At 36.1% G+C, this 19575-nt stretch overlaps 1 protein-coding gene across 2 annotated transcripts in view; it reads right to left on the bottom strand.

Moving 5' to 3' along the window:
• Positions 1-5016: 5016 nt before the first annotated feature.
• The window catches only part of LOC131520511 (CUGBP Elav-like family member 5), a 183483-nt gene continuing 168924 nt past the window's right edge, over positions 5017-19575 (bottom strand). For both annotated transcript variants that reach the window (XM_058744797.1, XM_058744806.1), the window contains one exon: positions 5017-11683. The gene's annotated coding sequence lies outside the window, so the exon portion shown is untranslated. The remainder of the gene's footprint in view (positions 11684-19575) is intronic.

The following is a 19575-nucleotide window of genomic DNA, read 5'->3' as shown; positions in this document are numbered from 1 at the left end:
CTCGGCATCAGGCTTTAATGAGATCTTGAGAGCCGCTAGAAGATGCTCACCGGAACCACAGCTTTGGCTCCCTGTGTGCCACAACTGCACCAGCTCGTTTCCATGGTGACCTGCTCATGCACAAGAGTTCTTTGCCAAGTGTGATGAGAATAAATCCCAAATCAGCAACTAAACCACACAACATACAATACAATCTTCCAGTCTTTACAAGCCTTTCAGATGTATTCAGTGTTTATTATTAGAGATAAGTTAATGAAATTAGCAATGCTAATGAGAAGAAAAAAAAGGCCCCAAAATGTATTATTTAGTATCAAATAATTTCATTAAATGCAAAGTATCAAAACAAGTGGTTTATTTAAAGATGCACAAAGACACTTTGTAAGCAGATGATTTACATTTGACAAAATACAACCAGAAAAATAAAAACAAAGTTAAATAAGACATTGACCATATATATATATAAAAAAAATTAAACATAAATAATAAAAGCATAGGCTAAAAGACATTGAACAAAAAAATTAAATATCCAAAAGTAAAAAAACAAACAAACAAACAAAAAAAGACACTGACCAAAAAAAGAAAGAAAAAAGAAAACAGTAAATAAAAAACAAACAAAAAAGCAAGTCAAATTATCAACCAATAAACAAAAGACACTGACCAAAAATAAAAACAAACAAAACCTAAAAACAAACAAAAAACAAAACAAAAAAAAAAATGGAATTTGAGGCATGCAGATACAGACACTAAATCTAGCACAACAGCATTTTTAAGCGTGATTAAACTGTCCAAACATACATCTATTTATAGCTATATAAAAATATGTATAGACTGGACAAATGAAACCATTAAATTGTGCATTCAACCACACAGTGGCACTATAGCGTAAGAGATACTTGACCAAAGGGAATCAATGGGTTGGAAATTATATTTTTACCCCTGTCACCCCTGGCATTTCTTGCTCAAGGACAAGTCAAAATTTACATCAGGAGATATTTTTAGGCAGAACTGAGGTGGTGTGATTCATTCAGTGAATGCGGTGTTCCTCTGAGATTTGTGATACTAATTTTCTGTCAGCTGAAATATTAAATAGTCTCTAGATCTCATAAATCACAGTGGTATTTGTCTGCCACATAAACTTTTCTGTGATTACGGCTAGGCTGGTTTAAGGACAAATCTTTATGCATATTAACATTTACTATTGCTAGTTAGATACCTAGAGGTCACAACCTCAAACTAATGTCCCTGATAGAGAGATCGTAACCAGATCAATGTCTCATTTTAACAATCTCTACAAATGATGGAGAGAATAGCAAGAGGGGATTGATTTTTCTTGTCTTCTTCTTCACAGAGAAATTAATTCTGATCTAATGGGGCTGTTAGTGAGATGTATGGAGCGCCGCTGTGATGAGATGTTTGTGGGAGAGCTGTCCAAACCAAAGTTTTTGTTGATTAAAATCTGATCGGGATGGAGTGGCGATGGCAGAGACTCAGCACTTTGGTTTGCAGAGCTCAGCAAAATGGCGACGAGCAAATGAACACTTCATCAGAGCAGAGAGATCCATCGCCGTACAAACACACATCTGATATTACTCACTGCACAGCGGATTATGCGCAAATTATAGCATGTGCAACCTGGTATGAAACAGTTTTCAGCTTTAACACTGTGATGCTCCTCATGAGGCGCTCAAAGATTAGATTTTTTTTTTCAGTGAAATTAATATTGTATATTTTAGTTCAATTATGTTTTTTATTTAATATTTCAACCTGAATATGAACCCCCAAAATATATACTTTAAAACATTATCTACTCTAAAACTGTGAGAAAATATAAGCCACAACTCTAAACAAGTTGTGCTCCAAATTTGAGGTTGATATTGCAAAAATGAGCTTTCAGTAAGATTTTGTTTGTGAACAGTACCAGATATTTCCACTGGATGAATTTCTTTATTCCATGCTTTTCCAATGCAGTCATTTTTGACCGCAAGGAGTACACTGTAAAAAAAAAAAAGAAAGTTGAGCCAACTTAAAATTTTAAGGCAACCAGCTTCAGCAGATTTTTGAGTTTGCTCAACTTATTTTTGTGGGAGATTCTCAAATTTTTGTTGTATAAACTTAAAATGACAAGTTGGGAAAACTCAAAAATCTGCTGAAGCTGGTTGCCTTAAAATTAAGTTGGCTCAACTTTTTATTTATTTTATTTATTTATTTATTTATTTTTTACAGTGTACAAGAGTTACTTTTTTTTTTTTTGGACCATTCAAACTTTTTGAATCATGTCCATCATTTTTTTTGCGTTCACATAGTAAGTGCCAAAACCTTTACCAAGTCTCCTACCTTTCCATTTAATTAAAAACAAACAAACAAACAAAAAAAAAAAAACAACAACTATAGGCCTACTTTTTTTGGTCAAAAACAAAGAGCACCAGAGGCTTAAATGTGTTTTTTCTAATGAAATTATTTTAAAGAAATGAAAAATTGTTGACAAACAGTAGAGTATATGTAATAATCATGAAAATTAGAAAATTAGAGAATGAACAACAATTTGGTTTACCTTGAATAAATCAATATATATTTAATATATTTACAGTAACTCGCTTTACAGTAACAAAAAAAATCAATAAATAAAGACAAATATACTAGACATATTTATGCAATCTTTTACTAAAAGCAATGTATAATTTCAGTGACAAGCAATTCAAATTCTCTTTTTTTTTAACAATGCATTCGGAAAAAAAAAAAGGATGAATATAAGCAAACAAAACATTCATACTCATTAGTGTTATATTAAACATTTACTCAAAAAGGAAGTGTACCTGCAGTTTAAGAAAAAAAACAAAACAATTAATTGTAGTGTGTTTTGTGCCTTTTCCCATTAGGGTTTAGTGGTTTTAACAAATTACCAGCACAGACCCACAGGGACCATAACAGTTTCCAACCAATACAAGTCCCATTCTAGGAAAAACACCCGACATGGATGTACTTCCTCAATGGTGGTTTACCTTCAATAAATCAATAGGCTATTCACAGTATAACAGTAACAAGACATAACATAATTTACAAATACTGGACATGCAATCTTTTAGTAAAGGCAACATATAAACATGGTATTTCAGAGACATGAGCCATTTAAATAGTGTTTTTCTTGGTTTAAACTACATTGCAAGAATAGTTTCTAATAAATAGATGAATAAGCAATAGGCTAACATTTCCTCAATAATACTCAATACATCATATTTAAATTCAACAAAGCAACACAAACATTTCATTAAGGCTCAATTAACAGGCATAAAAGGGGTTAAATGTACTAAATATGGAAGATTAAGGCACTGTTTAACTTTGAAACTAGCATTATAAACTATTGAAGGCCATATTCAACATTTATCGTGTAGCATCCTAGCATGCTAATCATGTGTTTCGACAAACTACTCATGACACGCGCTTAATAAAAAGTACAAAACCAACTTTTTTAACAGTTATAACTCATTAGGTTTATGCTAAACAGTGTTTATCCTCAAAACGGAAGTGTGTGTTGTGTATTTTGACGAATACCTGTGAAGTAACGGTGTGCTTCCTCAATGGTGGTTTACCTTGAATAAAGCGTGATCTGTTGGATTTTCAAACTTAACTTCAGATGTTTTTTACTCCACAGACAGGATTTATAAGGATGCAGCAGACACGATGATTGTCCTTCATGCTTCAACACAATCAATCTGTCCGTTTATCGCTCTCCCGTCGTATTTCGTCTCATATCGCTCACAGGCCGCTGCCCTCAAACTTTTAACTCGTGTCAGACTTTCACCTTCTGCTAAGAAAAGCTCACAGACGGTCACATTAAGACAGTTCATTATGAGAATTCTAATTCATAATCTGTGACCCTGAGAGAGTTCAGATGAGACGAGAGTGAGATTGATTCTCATTAACTGACGGTAATAAAGATGAACTGATGCCTTCAGTCATCCACCACATCAGTCCCTTCATTATAATTGGAAATTTATTGAAGAAGTCACTGAGTCACTGTCTTTTGATATCTGCCACATTCAAAGGAAAGGAGCTTTATTTCATTGACTAAAAGTGTTGATGTAACTTTCTCCTTGCAGATGGTCTCTCACACTTATTCTCTTATGGTTCAATCAAAATGAAAATCTGGCATAGCCTGTTGTTTCAAGCCTGTATGACTTTCTTTTAAAAGATATTTTGAATGTCCAAGCTGTTTTCAACACAATGAAGGTAGATACAAACTTAATTATGAGCACACATTGCTAACAAATGTCTTTTAAAGCATGTTCTCGCCACAACCAATTAAACTGTTACATTCCAAATAATTTAAAAGGCCAGTATAGTGTTATTTTAGTATAATTGCTATATTATTATATCGTGTTTGTAAATATTTTAAATTAGATTTGGGCTTTAGTAATGTTGTCGTGTTTTTGACTTTTTTTTTTTAAACGTTTAAATATTTTATTTATTTATTTTATTTAGTTTTAGTTTAGTACTTAAACTAAAACTATATGAAAATGAAAAATGTTTAAAGATTAAATAAAAATTTATTTATTATTATTTTTAATATTAAGGTTAATTTTATAAGCAACATTTTATTAAAAAAAATGTTTTCGCTTTAGTTAACAATAACAGCCCTGGTATAAAATGGCTAAAACTACTTTTTATTTATTTATTTATTTATTAACACTTAGTGAAACTTATTAGTGGTCCATGTCATCAAAAAAAAAAAAAAAACTCAAATATGATCACAGTATGTTATTATATTTATTTAATGTTGATTATTGTGTGCATGCAAACTGTCTTACATCCTGATGTCAAGAAATAATTATAGTTTTATTTTAATTTTAAATATTGAGATAAATCTAAAAAGGTGAAAAGGTTTTTGTATCTGTGATATTTCCCCCCTTTAATTTTTATTTAATTTTTAAAAATAAAACAGAATTTATTCCATCCTTTCACTGTGATTCCACAGTGACTGCATCAAGACACAATGATCTGAGAATGCAGGTAAGCATTTATAATTTTTATTGTAAAATTGAAAAAAGAAGAAAGACAGAAAAAGCCCCAATAAGCATCATTTATACATATGTCAGAAATGATAAACTTAAAGTTCATACATAAATATATAAATAAACCAATGCAAATGATCAAATTCTAATAATAAAAAGAATCAAATAAATTAATGAGCGAAACAATAAATAGATCACCGTAATTAAAACCTTTTACACATTTAATTGTCAAAGCAGCAAGTTCAAGAGGGAAGATAATGGGACAAAACTGGTTCGTTGTTGTTCAAACATGAAACGAAAAGGAAGGTTTGCTCCTTTACACCTCCAGAGAAGGGCTTAAAACTCATCGTACAGACGTTACGGGAACATCTGGTCGTGTCCCACACTTCCCTCCATAGCATTTAAACATAGATTCATTATTTAGCTTACATCTGTTTGTATATTGTGCTAAGAAACCCTAAGATATAACACAATCGTCCATAGCAAAGCCGACCCGAGTTGTTTTCTGTCGCCGATCCAGGTCTCGCGTTGGACTCCGGATCCCGGATCAGTCGCGACAGAAAACGCCGGGAGCTTTTGCGCAACTCCCCAATGTACCTGAAAGAAGCGTTCTGTGCTATCAATATTCCCAGCAAATACAGATTTCATGAGCCCGTCCCTTCGCATTCATTACCTCGACATATATAAAGAGAACCATTCATAGGAATATCATACCAGTAGATTAATCTATAACCATTTTCTTCTGTACAAAACATTCGGAGTATTGGCTGGAACAAATCATTCCATCAAAGACGCGGGAAAGAAAAGCAAACGTGGATGGAAAGCTTGAGGTTTGTATGTTTGGATACTGTATGCAGCGTTGGCTCTAGCAGAGGACTATGGCAGTATATGGGGAGTATGAAGGAAAAGAGGACATGGCTTAGTTCAGGTAGTAACTTCGTATGAATAAAAAACACAGTTTGTAAAACATACTCCCAAAATAGCCCAAACCCTGAAGAGCATGTCCAGCGAGTCCAAACGCAGCGCTATGTTTCCATGATATCCTTACTGCATGATAGCACGCTTGAAAACTACAGAGCGTGACCTCCGCTAGTCGCCTTGAAGCTTTGACCGCTACCCGAGGAGGTACTGGTTGAAAATCAAAACCAACAAATGGTGCATTTTTATGTTTTCTATGTCTTTTACTACAAAAATGTCTCTCTACGTCTCTAGCAATTAGCATGCACAAAGAGTGATTTAAAGAACTATAGGCAGGGCAAGCTATGAAAGAAGAAGAACTAGTTTTCTCTTTTTTTTTTTGGCAATAAATAGAATAAAAATTGAAATAGAGCATGAGAATTCATGTTTGTACAGCATGTATGTTAGTATGAGCCACAGGTTTAGAAACATCCGGACAAAAAATTGCATGTGCCACTGTGCATGGATCAGCTGCCGCACGGCTAGGAATGTTCTGTTTTTATGCAGGATGTGTTTGGAACGGAATACTAGCATACACTGCTTAATGCACACTGCATACTACATACTGTTTTTTGTTTAAAATGATGCAGTATGCAATAAGTTTCAAACACACTGTAAAAAAATGATTTTTCAAAATTGTAATTAAAAATGACTGAAGTACATGTTACTTGTTTCTTTGTATTATTTGTGAAAACACACATTTTTTTCCCAGCGCAGTTGTAAAAACAGGCTAGTAGTACATTTAATTACGAAAAAGTTCCAGGCTGTTGCTATGTGGTTGCTAAGGTGTTCTGTGGGAATTGTGTTATTTTTGTATAATCTAGATAATATTATATTTTTTTTGTTAAATTATGAATTAGTTTTTATTTGTATACATTGTTTTATATAGGTTTCATTTTAATTTTAGTTAAATATTTAGTAATTTTTTTGTTATATATGTTTTAGTAATAAATTAGTTTTATCACATTTATATTTAAATATGTCTATATAATTTGTATTTTATTTTTATTTTAGTTTGAGTTATTTTAGTATATTAAGTTGAAACGTTGCCTCGGCAACTAGCTGAAATAAAAACAGTAAATAAAATAAGTTGTGTATTTTATTTTATTCAGTTAATGTTTATTTTATTTAAAGTAATAAAAATGTTTTTTTTTTTATGGTTTTAGGTTTATCTAAAGAAATTAGATGTAGACAGTTCACAATTTCACAAATAATTACAAAGAAGCAGCAAGTAACACTGAATTAAACATGAAATTTTGAAGTAGAAAAACTGTAATTGTATCTTTTAGTTAATAATAACATTAGTTATTTACAACTTTTTTTTACAGTGTATAATACTGTAATACTGTATAATTTTAATTCATTGCTATGCGTTTGCTAGGGTATTGCTTTGTTGCATACTGTGTATTTGATAAATGTAGTAGAGAAAAAACAGTATGCATACTGCAAATACAGTATGAGGAGTATGTTAGTGTGCTTTTCCAAACACATCCGTGATCTCGCTGGGTCCCGTCTCAGAATGATGACGTCACATAACATCTAACAGTTCAGTTTTACAATATTAAAAAACAGAATAAATGGAAGATGTAGAAGTGAACAGAATTGTGCCCTTGAATGTTGATTATATAGTGACCTTCCGCTATGATCATCTGATCGGTGTTTAATTGAAAAGCTGCTCCGTCCCTGATCGCTAATTGACAGACAGACAGATGGCAGACGTCCCGCTTGAGTGATAGTAACTGGAATGTTTGTGCAACTATTAGCCGTATATGTGTGTGTGTGTGTGTGTGTGTGTGTGTGTGTTTGAGGACCCTGCTGGACTCCAACTACTTTTAATGATCCATTCCGTATTAGGGATGAAAAATAAAAGTCTATTTTAAGACCATTCCGATATTTTTTAGCAACATTTTTAAAGACAATTAAGGACATTTTTGTACCAAATTCTCATTAACATAATGAAATAAAAATCTCATGCTCATTATATGAAAAAATTAAAGAAACGTACTCACACAATTATAGCATTTGTTGTTAATTTATAAACATTATCGTATATCCGCTGTTTATTTTGGATCTTATTGCATAAATGAGAAAATAAAGCAAATAACTAATGAGAATAATGTGAATTGCAAAACTCAACAATAACATAATGATGACTCATAATAATGGATTTTGCATTACAGTAATGAGAATTTGCATGACTGGAAAATGTGCTTAATGTCAAAATAACACATTGGTCCTCAAAACTGCGGTTCGCATATTTTATATATATCACATATATATATATATATATATATATATAAGTGTGTGTGTAATAATATAATAATTTGTATGTAATAATTTTTAAATGTATTTATTTATGCTATAAATATATGATACAATAAATACATTCTTAAAAATTCTTTCAATTCTTAAATTATATTCAATAATATCATATATACGTATAGCATAAATAAATACATTTGAAAATATTTATTTATTTATATTGGACCTGTTGAATATTCGCCCATTTCTAAAGGGAAACCTGTCCTAACTGATTCAAGTTTTGTGTTGACACATCAGTCACATTAACCACACGGCGATCCATCCATCAAAATTTGCCTTAATATTAAATCACATACTTTGTTTGACCTGTAAAGCACTCAAGATCCACTTTGTCCCCTGAATATTAAGCGAGAGACTGACCACTTTTCAGGATCCAGAGTGAAATGTGCTGTCCAGTCAAATTAGCTTCAACTTAAACTCCTAGACGAGAGGCAGCGTTTCTCGTTTCCTGACAAAATATTATTGGGACGACGGCACAGCGAAAGTATCGCTTGTTTGGATTGGAGGAAATTGTGCTGTTGTGGCACGTGGCACATTTGGACGGTCGACTGATCATGACAGGCTGTGCGTGAAAAAATCCTGCTATCAACATAACAGGTTTGGTCCAAAAAGTTGAACAGTTTCTGTGGGTCAAAACAACTGAGCATGATGTCAAAGTCAACACGAAACAGCATTTGTGACCCATTTTACTTCCGCAATGTGCCGTATTTCTAAGTAAACATGAATGTATTTATTCATTTGCAATTATGCGCACTGCTGAGTCGTTCAAAATAAGACTAGAAACGTGTATTCAGAAAGCAAACATGGTCGATTTTGATTTCATGTTGACTTTAAAATGAATATTACCATGTTTTGCAGTGGTGATGTGGCCTCGCTGGTTTTTCACCTCTAAACACTATTTTTCATACATTTTTGTTCCTTTACATCTCTTCTCTCCTTTTTTCTCGGTCGTTTAGGCCGTAACTGTGGCCTGGCTCTACATAAGTACTACGTTTACATAGGCATGCACAATACAGTGTAACTATGAGCAATTACGAAGTTCATTTAAGTGTAATCACACATGAAATACCTGAATAAAGCATGAATAGAGGAGAACTACTGTCTTTAAAAGTGTCTCTCAAGGCTATAGAAATGTTCAGAGACTGCTTATCTCTCTGTGTGCTGTGTTTTATGGTTTGATTTGTCTAATATAAATGTTCTAGAAGGCCCTTCTGGCAAACAGCATATCAGTGTAAGCCACTGAAACAAATTCAAAGCTTTACTATGGCACGTTTTAGGCTGTTTCTAAATGAAAGGTTTTCCTGAATTCTATCTCAAAACAGCCCGTTCTCACAATGGAAACGTCACTGCAGCGGGAACCAGCAAAACCTCTCTCTGTGGCTGTTTTTAACCTAATTTAGGAGAGGATTCAGTAAAGCCTCTGTTATCGTCACATGTTCTCGTGTTTGGGGAACGCAGTACAGAAGTAGCTGGTGCTACAATTCAATTAAATAGCGATCGTGCTGTATGAAAAGCATTAGATTTATCGCTGGGTATTCAGCACTATTTCAAACTAACATACTTAATGCAACATACACATTAGCAGTCAGCAAGCTAATATACAAGATACAATGTGATTAAAACAACAACAACAAACACGGATGAACTGACAGTAAGACTTGCTGTGTATTTTTTATTCTATTAAAATAAAAAAAATGAATGAATAAATAAATAAATAAATAAAACAAATGAGAGTAATTTTAATGCAAGCTCTGCTGTGTACTTGGTAAGATGAAAAATGAAATGAAATGAAAATAAAATAAACAGATCAATTGTCAGTGATGTTAATGTAATACTTGATGTGTATTTTTATTTTATTAAATAAAAATAATCAAATAAACAAATAAATACATTAAAATAAAAAATCAAATTAAGAGTCATTTTAATGTAAGTCATGCTGTGTACTTGGTAATCTGACAAATAAAATTAAATAAAACTATAAAATATAAAATAATAAAATAAAGTAAAGATAAATTGTCAGTAATGTTAATGTATGACATGCAGTGTATTTTTATTTGATACAAAAAATAATTAAAAAATAAAAAATAAAATGAATGAAAATAAAAAAATAATAAATTAAGAGTCAGCTTGTACTTGGTAAGCTGACAAATCAAATCAAATCTAAACTAAACTAAATAAATAAAATAAAATCAGATAAATTGTCAGTGATGTTAATGTAAGACTTGCTGTGCACTTTCATTATATTAAAATAATAAAATAAAATAAATTGAGAGTAATGCTGATATAAGCCTTGTTGTGTACTTGGTAAGCTGACCAATTGAAAAATGTCAATAAACCAAAGATAAATGAGACTTTATGAAATCCTCAGTTTCAAGGTTAAAAACAGCCTCTGGGAGTTTTGGTGGTGCATGTTTCCTTGTGAATCTGTGTAGCTCAAAAAACAAGAGCCGTTTTGGCAAAAATATCCATGTTTGGTTATGTGTTTGCTGTGGTCATTTGTTTACAGTGTGATGCATGAATTAAATGATATCGCGATGGATTGAATGCCCTGTTCTCCACCCGGAAGCTTTCTGAAACGAGACGTGGCGATGAACAGCAATTCAGAATGTGCCCAAATCAATATCAACACACTTCATAGTCTATAACAAGAGCCTAAAATACCCCACTAAAGATAATCTATCAATATCCTTTAGACGGTTTTGCGCCCATAACCTGGAAACGAGTTTTTCGCCAAAGGTTTTCAATAAAACACACCCCAAGTCCCCGTAAACCTACACTATACACCCTGAATTAATTGTGTCTAACTCTTAATTGGCATATTATATGAAGTAGCATGTATGTAGCGTAAGATAATCATTCGGTGGTAATATTGTACACGGTTACGGTACCGACAGAGATGAAAAAGATTTGGTCCTCTGGTCCTTACGGGTGAGAGAAAGAGAGTTTGTTATACTGCGTCAGTGGCATATACACATTTTATCGTTAAACCCTCATTATTCCACACGAGTAAAAGCTACGGCTGTCTTTTGATATGTGCATGGATCTGTCTTTTGCTTTAGTGAACTCTACCAGTCCCAGCCATGCACTGTTCTTCCAAAGTGTTCGGTATATAGCGTTTTTCAAAAGAGAAAAAAGTTTTCAGTTCATTTGTTTTCGTCCTCGTCTCCGCCGTCGCTGTCGTCCCCCGTCACGCCAGTCTTTCATCGCCGTCGAAACACACGCTTTCGTTAAATGCGATATGCTTCACGAAACTCCCTTATGCGCTTGTTTTTCCGCTTTGTTTGCTTCTTCGTGTGTTTTTTGTGTCGTTTTTTTGTTTAGTCTTTTTTTCGTGTGTTAGTTTTTCAAGAAAAGTTTCCATCCGTCAAAACGTCAAGACTACAACTGTTCAAAACCTGCCAGAGAGAGAGAAAGAGAGAGAAATGTCAGAGTTTGACTCGGGAGACAGACAGCAGCAGCAGAGAAGGAAAACAGCTCAGCTACATGCTGACAGCTTGATACCTGCATGTCAAACCAGGAGCCATCAGGCACAGCCGGAGCCGTGTGAAGCTCAAACTCAGGCCTGCACTCTTGACATCGCATTAAACATGATAGAAGCATCCAGAGAGATGACATGATACAGGTGTGCCGATGGATTGCATCATCTGCTCCGCGGCTTCAAGAAAACATTTGACTGTTTGCTGGGAGAGTTTAACGGACAAGTTTGCAGCTTTTAAGGAGAGATTACTTCATTCAGCACACGCTTTTATACTCAAAACATGGGATGTAGCGATACAGACATTTGGATGATAATAATAACTGATTATTATGGTATTTCTCATTGTGGCCCATTATAATGGATAAGATGGCTGATATAATAATAATAATAATAATAATAATAATAAATTATTTTAGTTTTTATTCAAAAATACAATTACTAATTACTAATAATTATTATTAATGTGTATTATTAGTAACAACAATAATAATAATTGAATTTTTGTTACATTGTATTTTATTTAAAACATACAATTATTAATAATAACAATAATTTCCAATTACTAATAATTACTAAAGTATATAATTATTATTACAAATAATAATAATAATAAATATTATTTTTTAAATGTAAAATTTACTATAAAAATATTATTTTAATTTTTAATTAAAATATAAATATATTGTTGTTGTTATTGTTGTCAAAAACACTAGTAAAATCAGACATTAAAATATAAATTAAAATAAATTACACATTTCATGTATAATAATAATTAGGGGTGTCCCCAACTAAGGATTTTCATAGTCAAATCGGAATTTTCGAATTTTGCCGTTAGTCGACTGATAGTCGAATCATATGTTTGGGGGCGGGGCAAACTACATTACCAAGAGTTAAGTCAGACATTGGACAGTCATAATTAGCCTACTGACGTTAACATATAGGGAAAATGTGTAACAGTCACCTTGCAGATACAAAAATAATGTTTTATGTTTTGATTAAAATATAGTTAACATTAAACGTCAGCGAAACCTTAACACCGTGTCCTAACTACACGCGACGCAACAAGATTCCAGCGACAAGCAATTTGGGTGTCCACACAAGACGCGACGCAACACCACGACACAACAGAATCAATCAAATATCACAGCCAATCAGAAGCGTGTGTGGGGGCGGGCTCTCTCTGGAAGCGCACTGCTCTAGCAACGAAATGGATACGTTTATAATCTAATTCATAAATATTAAACCTTTTTAACATCATTAAATGTACATACCGAGTGACTGATAACATATTTGTCATGGAATACACTCGTTGGTTCGCAATGAGTTCACAGTTTTAACGGTCATCTTTGTTTTAATTTATTTTCAAGATCTGTTGTTGCTTTCAGTATGGCTATAAGGTCACGCAATATGATATTAAAACTCATGTTAGACACGTTTAACTTTGAATAAAGAACATAATCACCTCAGATTATCTACTGTCATATAGTTTGTGCTGTGGTTCCAGCTGCGACTTCACGGAAATAGAAACCGTTTCTAAATTAGAAATTTTGCGTGTCGTGGCTAGTTAGGACAAAAACTCAGATTAACATAGAAAAGATACCTTTTATCGCTTGTCGCGGCGTCGCGTCGCGTGTTGTTAGGACACGGTGAAAGAATTCACAACATTTTTTACAATAGTGCTCTCATTATAATACGACGGTGTTTTAGTGCCACGTTAAAAAATGTGAAAAATCTAAAATTACGAGAATAAAGTCGAAATTATGAGAATAAAGTCGAAACACTACGAGAATAAAGTTGAAATATTTCGAGAATGAAGTCAAAATTACGAGAACAAAGTCGAAATATTATGAGAATAAAGTCAAAACACTATGAGAATAAAGTCGAAACATTTTGAGAATAAAGTAGTGTTTCGAAATATTACGTGAATAAAGTCGAAATATTGCGAGAATAAAGTCTAAATGTTTCGAGAATAAAGATTATAGTTATAATATTTTGAGATAGGCTATTCTAGCCTTTTGCGCATGCAAATGGCCCGGATTGGGAGCACCTGGAGATATTCCAAATCTCAGTTTTCCAAATCTGTCAATTTTATAGCGAAATACAAACAATATGTAGGCTATATTGCAATAATGTGTTTGTCTAGCGGCATGTGAGTCAATCATCTTTCCGATTACAATAACGAACGACAAGACATTATTTTCATTATAAATTAGGCTAAACTGTTTTCCATGCCTTATGATGTTCCTTCACTTTATATTTTGCTATAAACTTGAATTAAAGAGCAAAAACACATTTATAATTTGTATTTCGTTATAAAACTGGCAGAATTTAAAAGCTGAGCTGTGAGTAAAAGCAAAAAAAAAACAAAATTGTTGCGATTACTGGTTGGCTGGCACGCTACAAATAATGAATGGAAGACGCTAAATATTATGTCCTCATTTACAGTATACCATGAATAAAACAGTTTGTGAATAGTCACTTAACGTTTACAGCAGAAAAGACAACAATATAACATACGTTAACAAATTTGAGTCCACTTCAACCTTTAGAACATTTTATTGCTGTTTAATTAATCAGGCTGTGTGAGGAATGAAGGTTTGGACACCACAGACGTTTTTGCGGAGCAGGTGGTGGAATTTTCACAATAATTTAATGAATTGATTCACATAAATACAGCGATCTGTCACACCACATTAAAGACCTTGAAAATCACATTATTGTAAGACACATAATTTGTGTTTCGCTATAAAACTGATTTTGAAAGCTGAGACTTTGTTTTATATTAAAAGCACTAAAAGCACAAAGCTTAAACTATAATGCTATTGGGTGGCTGGCGCACTACAAATAACGAATGCAATGGAAGACATGAAATATTATTTCCAAGCATACTGTCCCCGCGAGTATGACACATGGTGTTACGGGACTGACGAGACGTGAGACGTGCGGATCCATATGCAAGCTTTTAATGAGCCGAGACGTGGTCATAACAGGCAAGGTCGAACAGTGGCAAACAGGTATAACATGGGCGAGACAAAGAGTAAACAAAGACAAGCGTGGGTCGACGATCGGCGAACAGTATCCAAAGGGGCTAGACAAGAGAGGCAATCCAAAATGTAAGAGATAGTCCAGGCAGGGGAAAACACAATCCGACAAAGGCAAGGCAAGACTAGGGAAACTAACAAGGCTCTGTAGGGCAGCGATAATGCATACAATACTCGGCAGAGAGGGAGAGAAAGTCCAAGGCTTATAAAGAGTATCTGATTGGATATAGCTGTGTGCGAGTGTGATCAGGTGAGCGTGTGATTAGTGAGATGGCTGATGGGAAATGCAGACCATTGTGATGTGTGGTGTGAAAGTCAATATGATGGCAGGGCGACCTCTTGTGGCAGTCGGATAGAAGAGCAGGCCCAGGATTCGTAACATAGCCCCCCCCCCAAGGAGCAGCTTCCAGACGCTCCTAGACAATCCAGGAGGGTGGTGGAGCGGAGGCGGAACAGGGGGAGGGATGGACGGCCAGGTCCACGTGGAAGTGGAGTGACCGGGGACCAAGGCAGAGCCAGCAGAGCAGGAAGCCAGGGCAGAGTGGACGGGACTGGAGCCCACCAGGGCGGAGCCAACGGAACTAGAGCCCACCAGGGTGGAACAGATGGGACTGGAGCCCACCAGGGCAGAGCAGACGGGACAGAAGACCTCCACGGCAGTGCAGACAGAGCAGGAGCCCACCAGGGCGGAGCAGAAGACCACCAGAGCCAGACAGCAGACCACCACGGTGGCGCAGACAAAGCAGGAGCCCACCAGGGTGGAGCAGAAGACCACCAGAGCCAGACAGCAGACCACCATGGTAGCACAGACAGAACAGGAGGATCAGAAGACCACCAGAGCCAGATAGTGGACTACCGCAGCGGAGCAGACGGAAACGGTGGAGCAAAAGACCACCAGAGCGGAGCAGACGGACCTGAAGACCACCACGGTGGAGCAGATAGAGCAGGAGCCCACCACGACGGATCAGGAACCCACAGCAGAGCCTGGGACCTAGGGAGAACTGAGACATAAAAAGGAGAGAGAACATGCACGGACCCAAGGACCGAGGCAGGGAACACAGGAAGTTCGTAATTAGTCTCCATAGCCGTGACAGGACAGAACGAGAGTTCATTGACGGCCTCTATAGCTGTGACAGGACAGAACGAGAGTTCATTGACGGCCTCCATAGCCCTGACAGGACAGGATGAGAGTTTGCTGACAGCCTCCATAGCCGTGACAGGACAGGACGATGATTCGCAGGCGGCCTCCATAGCCGTGACAGAACAGGGCAAGAGTTCACAGACGGATACAGCTGACACCTCTGGAGGTTCTGCAGCAGTTGCCGCCACCTCTGGAGGTTCTACAGCGGTAAACTCAGGACACAGGGAGAGTGACACAGGGAGAGTTTAGTAACGGTCTCTTCGACCGCAACACAACAGGTTGAGAGTACATTACTGGGCGCCACCACCATACAAGGGGCTGAGGTGAGCACCGCCGCTTCTGGAGGTTCTGCAGCACGTGCCACCACCTCTGGAGAAGCTGTTCTGCGGTGGTGTACGCAGCCCAAACACAACATAAAGCGATTCCCATTAGGGGAAGCGTTTCGGACAGGGGAATAGGAACAGGAACAGGAGGGTTACAGTGAGTTGGTTTAGGGATACCAGCCGTGCGTGCAGACACCAGCGGTACATCCCTCGCACTAGACATCAAACTGGGATAATGGGCGACTGACCTTGATGATCTGGGTGTGTCAGCCCGGACGTGACGTGACTCTGGAAGGTCAGCGGAGACGTGACGTGACTCTGGATGGTCAGCAGAGACGTGACTCTGGACGAACAGCCGTGACGTGCTGTGACTCTGGACAAACAGCCGTGACGTGCTGTGACTCTGGACGAACAGCCGTGACGTGCTGTGACTCTGGACGAACAGCCGTGACGTGCTGTGACTCTGGACGAACAGTGTAGATGTGCTGTGACTCTGGACGAACAGTGTAGATGTGCTGTGACTCTGGACGAACAGTGTAGATGTGCTGTGACTCTGGACGAACAGTGTAGACGTGAAGTGACTCTGGATGATCAGCTGAGACATGAAGTGACTCTGGATGATCAGCTGAGACGTGAAGTGACTCTGGATGATCAGCTGAGACGGGGCAAGACTCTGGGAGATCAGACGTGAGATGTGCGGATCCATATGCAAGCTTTTAATGAGCAGAGACGTGGTCATTACAGGCAGGGTCGAACAGTGGCAAACAGGTATAACATGAGCGAGACAAAGAGTAAACAAAGACAAGTGTGGGTCGACGATCGGCGAACAGTATCCAAATGGGTTAGACAAGAGAGGCAATCCAAAACGTAAGCGATAGTCCAGGCAGGGGAAAACACAATCCGCCAAAGGTGAGGCAAGGCAAGGCAAGAGTAGGGAAACTAACAAGGCTCTGTAGGGCAGCGATAATGCATACAATACTCGGCAGAGAGGGAGAGAAAGTCCAAAGCTTATAAAGAGTGTCTGATTGGATACAGCTGTGTGCGCGTGTGATCAGGTGAGCGTGTGATTAGTGAGATGGCTGATGGGAAATGCAGTCCATTGTGATGTGTGGTGTGAAAGTCAATATGATGGCAGGACGACCTCTTGTGGCAGTCGGATAGAAGAGCAGGCCCAGGATTTGTAACACATGGCATGATTTCTGCTAATAATGCTACATATATTTGTAGTGTATTAAAAAAGGGTTAAATAAGAAAACTACAGCGCCCCCCAAAGGAATGTCGATTGAGTGTGTGAGCTGATGTTAAGATAAACAGTTGGTCCTTAAAATTGACATCCCAGTAAGATGATACGGCCGCTCGGAGGTCTGGCAACTTCTCCCGGTGCTCTCAATGCGGGCCATTTGCATGCGCAATATAGGCTATACTCTCAAAATATTTTATTTTCTTTAATTTCTACGATTTAAGTTCTCGAAACATTTCGACTTTATTCTCGTAACATTTCGACTTTATTCTCATAGTATTTCGACTTTATTCTCGAAACATTCCGACTTTATTCTCGTAATATTTCGACTTTATTCTCGAAACATTTCGACTTTATTCTCGTAATATTTCGACTTTATTCTCAAAACATTTCGACTTTATTCTCGTAATATTTCGACTTTATTCTCAAAACATTTCGACTTTATTCTCGAAACATTTCGACTTTATTCTCGAAACATTTCGACTTTATTCTCGTAATATTGTGACTTTATTCTCAAAATATTTTGACTTTATTCTCGTAATATTGTGACTTTATTCTCAAAATATTTTGACTTTATTCTCGTAGTATTTCGACTTTATTCTCGAAATATTACGACTTTAATCTCGTAATTAAAATTTTGGTAACACTTTATTTTGATGGTCCCTTTTGAACATTCTGTTGACACTAAGTAATGTTGCAACTACATGTCAACAAACTCTCATAAGTGTATTAGCAGACTGTCTGCTTCATATCTACTAACTCCTTATTGTGTTGGTCTCCCAACAGATATTCTACTGACTATAAGTAACTTTGCAAGAACGTATCAACTTAATCTAACCCTAACCCTACCAGTCAACTAATACACTACTAACACTCTAATGAGAGTCAGTAGAAATGTAGGTGCAACATTACTTATAGTCAATAGAATGTGTTAAAGGGACCATCAAAATAAAGTGAAACCAAATTTTTTTTAAATTTTTTAACGTGGCACTAAAACGCCGTCGTATTATAACGTTATGTATATGACAGTAAGTTAGTTCTTCTGCATTTCTGTTTTGAGCTGCGTGCTGAAGATGACTGGTTGAAGAAGCATCTGTTAGCAGGTTTTTAACCAATAGGATTTAACTCATCATTTATCTCATATAGAATACACTTCATTATTTATACAACATAACGTTAATATTGTGACTTATAGGCTATCTGCACGAAATGCCCCGAATATATGTACATGAATGTGTATGCCCGGCTCTGAATGAACTCCTTTTGTGGACGAGTTCTTCATGCAACAATGTGCAGAAACACGGCAACTAAACTCTAAACATTCACAGCGTTTTATTGTAATAGTGTTTTAATTACAATGTTATGTATATGACAGTCCCAGTCATAGTTATTAATATTCTGCATTGTTGTTTGTCTTGTTCGTGTTGCACGCTGAAAAGTTCACCGTAGTAGGCCTACTACAATGTAGCGCTTTACTGCAGCGCAACTCAACCAAATATATATAAACCGGCTGAAATGTTTTGAAATCAATCACTTGTACCCTACCTGATCGAAAAAAATCCAGTTTTTCACTCTGCCTGTGTCAATTTGAGTCTTGTTAAAGATTTAAATCCCTGCCGCCAAAATGCTCCTCTGTCAGTCACGGATTATGGAAAGTGAAACTTCAATCTATAGGGGTGGTTGGATTTATTCACGCACGTTACAATATTTATTTAGAGCTTCTTTCTTTTCAGATTCTTATTTACAGCATTATCCTAATAGGCTGTATATTAACTTATTCGGAGAAAACCAGTAGTTCTATGTGAAATCAGACACTGAGCACCCCCATATAGCCAAAATGGCATGATCATAACACCTCTGCGAATATTCGACTGTGAGATTGGGAGCCGAATCAGGCTCCTCCTATTGAAGCATTGAATCTTCGACTATTCAGGGTCACCCCTAATAATAATAATAATAAATATTATTATTTTCATTATTTGACATTTTTTTATATATATAAAAAAAAAAAACTAAATTAGTTGTTGTTGTCAAAAATACTAGTAAAATCAGACATCAAAATAT

The sequence above is a fragment of the Onychostoma macrolepis genome, chromosome 02 (assembly GCF_012432095.1).
Source record: "Onychostoma macrolepis isolate SWU-2019 chromosome 02, ASM1243209v1, whole genome shotgun sequence".
Taxonomy (NCBI): Eukaryota; Metazoa; Chordata; class Actinopteri; order Cypriniformes; family Cyprinidae; genus Onychostoma; species Onychostoma macrolepis.
This window is presented reverse-complemented; position numbering and strand designations above follow the sequence as displayed.